Source organism: Rhinolophus ferrumequinum, unplaced genomic scaffold (genome assembly GCF_004115265.2).
Source record: "Rhinolophus ferrumequinum isolate MPI-CBG mRhiFer1 unplaced genomic scaffold, mRhiFer1_v1.p scaffold_91_arrow_ctg1, whole genome shotgun sequence".
In the NCBI taxonomy this organism is placed as follows: Eukaryota; Metazoa; Chordata; class Mammalia; order Chiroptera; family Rhinolophidae; genus Rhinolophus; species Rhinolophus ferrumequinum.
This window is the reverse complement of record NW_022680450.1, coordinates 21471-31379: the sequence shown is the minus strand read 5'-3', so window position 1 is coordinate 31379 and position 9909 is coordinate 21471. Positions and strand designations below refer to the sequence as shown.

Below are 9909 nucleotides of genomic sequence, written 5' to 3'. Positions count from 1 at the left end.
AGGGGAGTGTGTTCTGAGGGGCTTCTGCACATAAGGGCCATCTGTCCCCCCAGCCTTCCTTACCCGTTAGTGCTGGTCAGATCCCGGTCCAGTAGCACCTGCTTGGGGCCACAGATTAGTGGGTTTGGGGCTGGAGGTGCCTCACATTTTGTGGGAGACCTGAGACACCCTGTGCACTGCACCATCCCTACTGCCTGTGTGAGGAAGGTCTGTGCTTTCTCTGACTGTCTTTGGGGGTGACCCTTTGGCTGTGGGAGGGCTGCTTCCTCTGCACTCGGTGTGGAGGGGCCTCTGGCTTCCTGGCCTGAGGTGTAAAGAGGCTGGTTGGTGTCTCACTATTTAGACCTCACTGTCCATGTACAGATGATGGGTCCGTGAAATGGGAAAAACTTATAAATTTACGTTGTGTTATGGAGCTCTTGTGACAACCAGCTGTTTCCTTGGTAAAACATCTTGTGTGTTCTCTATAGTTATTACCAATTCTGTTAATTTGTGATCTCTGTCTGAAATGGTGTTTGATTGTGGTCAGATGTTTTGTAGCTCCAGATGGTGTTACCAGTTTGTGATATTTGATTGGCTTGAACAAATTAAATGCTTATATAAAGTAAGAAATAAAATACAAACTAACCCAAATACTTTATGATCTGGTGAAATATTTGATGTTAAAGCTGCTTTTAGTTTGGTTTGATTACACAGTCATGCGTTTGAAAATTATCAGCACAAAATACAATTTTTTCTAACTGGGTTTATAAAAATTAATTATCTGCTAAAAAATATGTCAAGAAAATAGCTTTGGTAATTACTGACTGAAATCTCAAAGTTTTCACTACTATATAAAATAGGTACAATTAAAATAAAAGGTTCTTAGTACACTTTTAAGTGATAATTGCATCATATATATACATTGAAAAGATTTTCTAGGTGTCTTTGGTAATTGGAAATTTTAAAATTTTATCATATTAATTAAATGAGGCATAGTTATCGACCGTCTAGAGCATTTCCAAATAGGAGAATAATGAAACACTAATTACTGAACATTGATTTATCAACTCTTTGCTATTTATTGTAGATGAACTAAATGTTTTGGGGTGTATTAGTAAACATGTCTTCTGCCACATTAAAATTTTTGTGCTAAGAGGAAACGTATTTCTAGAAATTATGAAATCAGCATCAAGATCAAGAATCCTGGTGTAGCTGCACGATTGGTCACTTAGTTTTCACTGCTGATTCAGATGGACATTTGAATCGTTTATGTCTCTGCTATTGTGAACAGCGCTTCTATGGATGCATGTATCAGCCTTTAACACCTGTTTTCAATTTTGGGGGTGTGTTTCTAGAAGTGGATCTGTTGAGCCACATGGGCATGTTTTTGTGGGGTGGAAATTTCAAAGTGTTGCATGCAGAGGCCACACCATTGTGATTTTTCACGTTCAATGTTTAAGGGTTCTAATTTCTCTACGCTGTTGCTGCCACTTGTTAGTTTTAGTTTCCGGATTATAACCCTTCTGGTACCTGTGAGGGGGTTCACACTGTGGTTTTCATTTGCATTTGCATCAGGACTGACGATGTGGAACATATTAGTGTGCCTGTTGACTATTTGCACGTCTCATCTGGAGAAGGTTCTATTCAAGTCTATTTTACAATTTTAGTCGTTTGTCTTTTTTTGTCATGAGTTGTAAAAGTTCTTTGTCTCCTGGATAACAGACTATTATCAGATATATAATGTGTACCTATTTGGTTCCATTTTATGGCGTGTCTTTTCACTTTCTGGATTGCTTATTTTGATGCATGTAAGTTTTTAATTTTGAGGAAGTGCAATTTATCCCTTTTTTGTTGTATGTGGTGTCATATCTAAGAAACCATCGCTAATCCAAGGTCATGAAAATGTATCTCCATGTTTTGTTTGAGAGTTTATACTATTACTGCCTATATTTAAGCCCTTCATGTATTTTAAGATCTGTGTGTGGTGTGAGGTTGGGGTCCAATTTCATTTCTCTTCATTTGGATGGTCATTTGCCCAGCACCATTTGTTGGAAAACCCTTCTTTACCCAATGTCATGTTGTCTGCCCTTGGTGGGTCTGGACATGGCCCTGCAGCCACCACCCTGCATGGGAGCGGTAAAACTGTGGCTGAGTTCTTATTTGACATCAACAACATGTTAGATATAACATGGGTGGCATATATTCACCTGAAACCTTTACTCCAGTGCAGAAATGTGGGCTCACCTTGCCTGTAACTACTTATCCTGAACTCATGAAATACCTAAATAATGTGGTGGAACAACTAAAAATTTCATTACAGAAGAGTTCAGTTCAGAAACTGGTGGCAGTCCTCTCAAATATTGAAAGGGGTGAGGTCCTTAAAAGGTGATAATTTGATATTGATTGTGACAAAACTGCCAAAGATGACAGTACACTCAGAGAAAAGGCTCAGAAAGCTCTCCAAAATGAAATTTGTTCTGTGTTCAGACAGATCACAGCTACAATGACATTCCTGCCACTGTTGGAAGTTTCTTGTTCATTTGATCTACTGATTTATACAAATATTAGGTTGTGCCTGAAAAATGGGAAGAGTCAGGACTACAGTTGATTACCAATTGTGAGCAAGTCTGCCTTCCTGCCTCACTACCACAATCCAGACTAAATAGCATGATGGCCTCCAGAATCCCTGGACATGACTGAAGATGAGAACACTAACGTAAATCCTCAAATGTGCTTCTCCTGAAACCAAGTCAACTGTAGTTCATATATTTTATTGCTTAACTTTTAGATGGGGGAAAACTTAACATACTTTACAGGACCGTGCATGACTGCCCCATTTTGGGGGTATCTGTTTGACTTTCCAAGGTGTTGCCACAATTTTTTTGCACAGTGTTCAAAAAAGGGACCCAGCAGATTACTTTGGCCTTGTAATGTCAATTCCTTGAAGGTGGTAACTGTAGACAGGAAAACTTTTGGTATCACACGAAATGCCATCCCAATATTTCTAGTGTTTAAATTCCGGTCATAGAGCACTTTTAAAAATGTCTTTCTGGGGGTGGCCTGTTAGCTCACTTGGTTAGAGCGTGGTGCTACTAACACCAAGGTTGCCGGTTCAATCCCCAAATGGGCCACTGTGAGCTGCGCCCTCCTTACCAAAATAAAAGGAAAAGAAAAAATAGAAAAAAAGCATCTTTCTGTGTTTTATAAAATAAACCTGTAAATGACAATGATAAATAAGTTAAATGTGTATGTTAAAAAAAATCTACTGACTTAGACGGACGGGTTTATTTCTGGGCCCTCAATACAATTCCATGGATCTCTATGTATATCTCTATGCCAGTGTCACCATGTTTTCCTTACTGTGGCTTTGTACTAATTACAAATTACGTTTGGGAAAGGTGAGCCTCCAACTTGATTTGGTTTTTGAAGATCCTTATGGAAATTTGCTGTGAATAGTAGGATCAGCTTGTGCGTTTTTCCACAAAGGCCTTGGGGCCTTTTCACAGGAATGACCCTGAATCCTTACATCGCGTCTGTTCTGTTGCCGTCCTAACAATTTCCATCACCATGGGATGGCCTCACGTTTACTTAGGTAGGTTTCTTTAATTTCTTTCAGCAAAGAAAGACATTATGTTTTGTCATTTTCAGTGTAGAAGCCTTGCACTATTCCTAAGTATTTTATCAACGTTGATGTTATTTATAATGGAATTGTTTTCTTAAATTCTTTTTTAGATTATTCCTTGCTAGTGTATACAAATAAAACAGATTTCAGTGTATTGACATTTTGTCATTTAACTTTGAATTACTTTACTAGTAATAATTTTTTGTTGATTCTTTGGGAAGTTATGTTTATAAGATGTGACGTGTCATCTGTGAATAGACAGTTTCAGTTTTCCCTTTCACAGGAAGCCTCTCATTCGTTTCCTAATTGCTCTGGATCGAGCTTCCGGTACGTTATTGAATGACAGTGGTGAGAGCCAGCATCCTGGCCTTGTTCCTGATTTCAGGAATAAACCTGTCATCTTAAACAAGGAGCCATGAAGGTGCTTAAGTATCGCCTAATGTTCTTGATCACGTTGAAGAAACTTCCTTTTATTCCTACTTTCTTGAGTGTTTCAATCATCAAATAGCATTGGGTTTTGTGAAAAGCTTTTTGTGATCATGTGTTTTTCCTTCATACTGTTGTTGGGTATTCCGTGGTTGATTTCAGTTCGTTGAATAACCTGTGAGTTTCTGGTGTAAACACAGTTGCTTACGGTGCATGATTATTTTAGTGTGCAGTTGGTTTCATAGTCCTGTTTCATGGAACGTTATTACATCTCTATAAGGGACATAGATCTGTATGTTCTGTTTTTGTGACCTACTTCTGATTTGACTGGTTAGGGGCTATTAGTGCCCCACAGGCTAGGGTTGGGGCTGAGGTGGAATGTGGTGCTGAGTTAGGGGTTAAGGCTAAGATTATGGGTTACAGTTTGGTTCTGGTGTATTTGTGTTGTTTATGGCCACATGTGTGTTATATGGTTTATGGGCTTCATTGTGGATTACGTTTATGGTGTATGGCTATGTGTTTTTAGTTACGGTTTATGGTTATAGTGATCGTTTACGGGTATGGTTCATAGTTTGTGCTTTCTGGAGATAGTTTAGTATTACATTGAGGGTTTAGGTTATGGTTTATACTGTTGGTTATGGTTTATGGTTGTAAGGTTTTACCGTTTATGTTAAGGTTTAGGTTTAGGCTTAGGGCTAAGGATTTACTGTTTAGGTTTTAAAGCTTAGGTTTTAGGTTTGGGGTTAGGGTTAGGGCTCAGTGATGTGGAATCTGTTGCTTTCCTGACCCAGCGTCTGTTCTCTGGCCCCCGTCCAGCACCGCAGCTTCCAGGGAACTCCCCTCAGTTGCTTCCAGTCCTACGTGACATATCAGAATCGAGACTCCTGGGTGCCGGAGATGAGGACACTGGGTGGGGACCGATCTCAGGGGAACTTCCGAACTGCTCTGTCCCCTTTCCTTCCCTGTCCCAGGAGAGGGAACTCCAGAGCAATGAGACGAGAATAAGCGGGAGGAAGAGGTCCTGGACGTGGCTCATTGGTTAGTATTTTCCTTATTTTAGGGTCCGTTTTGTTAATGGAAATCACCCATTTCGAAGCAATAGGCGTATCTTACTTTAGTTTTACTTTCTCCTCTCTTTCCAGAATTGTTACAATCAATGTACACATGTTGATGCATTATATTCACTAAAGTCTGTATTTTATTCAGATTCCCGCTTTCAGGCTCAGTCTCAGTGCTGACACCTCTATCTGTTAAAGCCCACACCAGACAGGTTAATGCTGACAGCTGGTGAGTGAATTGGGGTGTTATGATAAGAAATGAGACCAGGAGAAGAACATGAGGCTGATAAAGTCTCAACACTGTGCTGATGATGGAGACTTTACTCTCTAGCCCGAGTGAAGCTGTTGGTAGTTGTAGGCACAGGAAGTGACAGGATTAGATCCCTAACTTAGCTGGTCACAGTGTGGAGGTTGCACTGGACGAGAGGAGGACAGTAACAGGGAGACCAGTGAGAAGAGCGGTGAGAGGCGCTCTGCCTGAGCTGAGACAAGGGCCTTGAATTTGGAGATGAGCGGGGTTTGAAGACCAGGGAGGGGCTGTGGTGAGTGCTGCCCTGAGGATGAAGCTGGCACAGATGCCAGAGTCAGCACTCGGGACTGTGGCTATGTGGACACCAACAGGAGAGCTCATTCTGCCACAAGGAGACTATTTGCTAAACACTTGATCCTTCCAGCCCATAGAGGTAGAGAAAGGACTGGGAAGGGTAGAGGGAGGGGAAGCGAGGGCCCATCATGTGTGGGGCAGGAGCTGACCTGCGTCACCTCACTGACCTCACAGCCACCAGAGAGGGAGCCGTTATCCCCACCTGACAGGTGAGGAGCCTGACTTTCCATGTCTCTGTCTGAAGACACACAGCTGGTACTTGCAGGAGACAGAAGCCAGCCCTGCGCCTGTCTGAGGCTCAGGCATCCCTCCATGAGGAAAGTGTCACCCCAGACTCCATTCTGAGCAGCCAGGAAGCTCTTGGCAGTTGTGACCTCAGAGGAAGGGAAGATGCGGAGAAGCAGACCTGTGCTCGGGGCTGAGGAGGAAGAGATTTTAAAAGGCCCGAGCACAGGACTCCCCCATCGCCTCGCTGTGGGGGAGTCGTTCTCATAGGATCTGGTGCTGCGTGTGCTCCTGTGAAGGGCCAGGCCACCACCTCCCTCCCCACCTGCCTGCCCTGGTCCCAAAACCTGCTTGGGCGAGTGCACGGCGACTGGACCATTAGGTTGTGTGCAGATTTTCTTTAAATCGAATGACCATGATGCACCCCAGTGCTGCAAGGACTATTTGCATCCAGTGTGTGCAAGCTCTATTGGCCCATGTTAGCCCATGTCGGTCCCGGTTCTGGACTCAGAACTGTGTTAGAATCACTCTCCCGTTTAATTACCTGTGCATGGAGATAATAATTGTTTCTGCCTTTCCTGGCAAATGGGAGCAGTAGGTGCATTGAGGCCTGCGAAGGGCCTGAAACAGGATTTATCTCACAGTGAGCTCAGTCCCAGGGGCCGGGATCCTCAATTTAAGGGGGGGTGGGCAGGGACGCGCTCTCTGCTGCCATCGCGTGGGGAATGTGGGAATGACACCCATTCGTGTGTCATCTGTACATGCTATTATTTGCTCCCACTTTGTGGGCAGCTTTACAACAGTTACGCTCCTGCTTCTTTCTTTAGACACTTAAAGTGCCCATATCATCACCAATATCAACCTCAATTAAAAAGGGACAAAAACTTTGTGATACTCAAATGTGTTAAAGTCAAGGTTCATTCTTAAATTACAGAGAAAGAAAGAAGAAAGTCAAGGATACCTCCTGGAAATTTGATTTAGTTTGCCTGTAAGAATTTCCTAAATCAGTGTCCAGAAGTATTGTTCCAAAATTAGTGGGTAAGTCAAATGCAACCGATTTTGTCTGTGGGTTTGTTGTAACTTATACTACTGAGGTTTCAGTAGTTGGATTTCAACTAAGTTTTTGAGGGTTTATCTTTTTTATGCTACATTGATTTAGTTACTACATTTATAACACAACAATATTCAATCTTACGCAGCAAAATGTACTTTAATCTGAACTTAATTAAATGTTGTTTTTTTTGTTGCTTTGTTTTGTAAAGATTTTATTGGGGAAGGGGAACAGGACTTTATTGGGGAACAGTGTGTACTTCCAGGACTTTTTTCCAAGTCCAGTTGTTATCCTTTCAATCTTAGTTGTGGAGGGTGCCATTCAGCTTCAAGTGGTTGTCCTTTCAGTCTTAGTTGTGGAGGGCGCAGCTCAGCTCCAGGTTCAGTTGCTGTTGCTAGTTGTAGGGGGTGCAGCCCACCATCCCTTGCGGGAGTCGAGGAATTGAACTGTGCGGCTGACCAGCAGCCACGAATCAACGCGGATCCTGAAAGGGGGAGTGGGAATGAAAAGACACTCACAATGATGATGATGCGGCCGGTCTCCAGTGATACTGAAGCACGGAGTTTACTTTTCTTTACCAATATATACCACCTGTGTACGTGTAGCTTAACAATCACGAGTGAGCATTTTCTCATTGAAAATAAAATTTGCAACTTTTACATATGAACTACAGACTCACTGAAACTCTCCCAAAGTCATTATCTCAATGACAAAGCCCACCAATTACCCTGATAATCATCAGTGATCTGTGTCCGGGAACTGGCCGTTCCCACCTCATTCCTCAGCAGCTTGCAAGCACCCTCCAGGTGTAAGCAGAGACAATGCCTTAAGAGCTAAAACTGAGCCAGTCTGCAACGTTACAGAATAAACAAGAAATCATGGCTCCCCACATCTCCCCCTTTTTTATTTTATAGGAGCAAAACCCATCCGGCTAGGATGGCGAGGTGACAGCGCCTGACTTAGGTGTCTCGGGACGCCGACTTCAACTTACCCGTCCTTGGAACTTATATTTTATAATATAAGCCCTGTCTTAGGTGTTGAAGCGGTGCCTAAGTACAACCCGTCTTTGACTATCCTGTCCCTCTGAATGCTTGGGGAGGAAGGCTCAGGGCTTTGTCTTAAGTTTAAGCTGATGGATGTCGGCTCGCAAGTCTAACATCCTGCTGATGAAACATTTGATGAAAATGGGGAGAAGGCACAGAACCAAACAGACACAGATGCCCAATGTAAGAAAAATCATAACAGAATGGGTAATATGAGGCATAGATGGCATAGCATTTCTAAGAACATCAACAAACTCAGAAGCAGCCTGGGCTGCATCAAATTTTAAGGGTTCAGCTTTTTTCATATTTTGAATTTCATCATGAAGCCGAAACATATCTAAAGACACATTAGCATCATGCCAAATTTCTTGAAGATGTAAACGAACCCGATTCCAATCATATTGACTATTATTATACCTTTTAGAAGTAACACATATCCAATGATATTCTGAATGACATTCTAAATAAGATTTAACTTTTATACTCTGAATCACATCTCCCATATACTGAACTCCTACAAAAGGTACATTAATATTTCCAATCGAAAGTGTATAAGGGGAAGGAACACAAGCAGATACATTAACAGATTTCTTAGACCAGTCTCTAGTCCCGTCTTGTAAGTCAGTCACCTGACTGCAGGGAGTGCCTGATTTACAAAACTTTCCAAATGTTGTTTCATGTGTCCATCAGAAGGCAATCCTAGGGCGTGAGTGTCACTGACATAATCTGGAATCTCAGGACCATCCCATACAGCAGGGTGGAGAATAGGTGGATCAGGTACGTAGGCCCAATACGTCTGGTCTTCTTCTGCATTGCTGAGGGTCATCAATGTCATCAGCAGGTAGAGGGTCCACATGTCGCACCAATCGTTCTGGCAGCCACCGAGGACTATCTGCATCCTGTGGAAAAACACAAACATGCCCTCGGCCCCATATGAGGACTGGATCTGGGCCTTGCCAGACACCCGTAAGTGGGTCCTTCCATTTGACCAAGGCCTGAGGGCTAGTTGAAGGATGCCAAAAACGTTCAGCTGTACTTTTACCATGGGCATCCAAAGTCAAAAAATTTTGAATAAAAAGAGAATGAGACAAGTAATTATGGGGCGTCAGGGGATATAACTCCCCCTTTTTTATCTTTTGTAAATTGACTTTTAATGTGCCATGAGAGCGCTCAACAATTCCTTGTCCTTGGGGATTATACGGAATACCAGTGACATGGATGATGGAAAACTGTTGACAAAACAGAGCAAATTTTTTACTAGTATATCCAGAGCCATTATCAGTTTTAATTCTTTTGGGCACGCCAATCATAGCAAAAGTAGCAAGACAATGTCTAATGACATGTGTCGTAGCTTCTCCTGAGAGGGCAGAAGCCATTGTAAAGCCAGAAAACGTGTCTATGGATACATGGACATATTTTAGTTTTCCAAATTTAGGTATATGGGTTACATCCATTTGTCACAAATCATTAGGGCGTAGACCTCGAGGGTTAACTCCATAATGAGGCACAGGCAATAAATGTGAACAATTAGGACATTGTTTTACTATTTGACGAGCAGCTTCTCTTGGAATTTTATATTGCAATCTGAGGCTCTGGCTGTTTAAATGATGAAGGGTATGAGCCTTTTGTGCCTTCTCTATTTGGGTTAAGGCAACAAACTGTGTGGCAGCATCTGCAGCTTGATTACCTGCTGCCAAAGGACCTGGCAGATTAGAGTGAGCTCTAATATGCCCAATGTAGAATTTTTTACACCGCAGCTGAATCGCTTGTTGTATCTGAAGGAACAGATCCTGAATAACAGGATTACTGGCACCAATGAAGGGTACTGTTTCTAAATTTCTGACTGTACGTACTACATAATGACTGTCAGAAAATAAATTAAAAGATTGAGAAGCAAA

The 9909-nt window shown here is 42.3% G+C and overlaps 1 pseudogene; it reads left to right on the top strand.

The window, feature by feature from the left end:
- Window positions 1-2057: 2057 nt before the first annotated feature.
- On the top strand, window positions 2058-2682 carry LOC117020142 (mitotic spindle assembly checkpoint protein MAD2A-like; annotated as a pseudogene).
- The last annotated feature ends 7227 nt before the right edge of the window (window positions 2683-9909 follow it).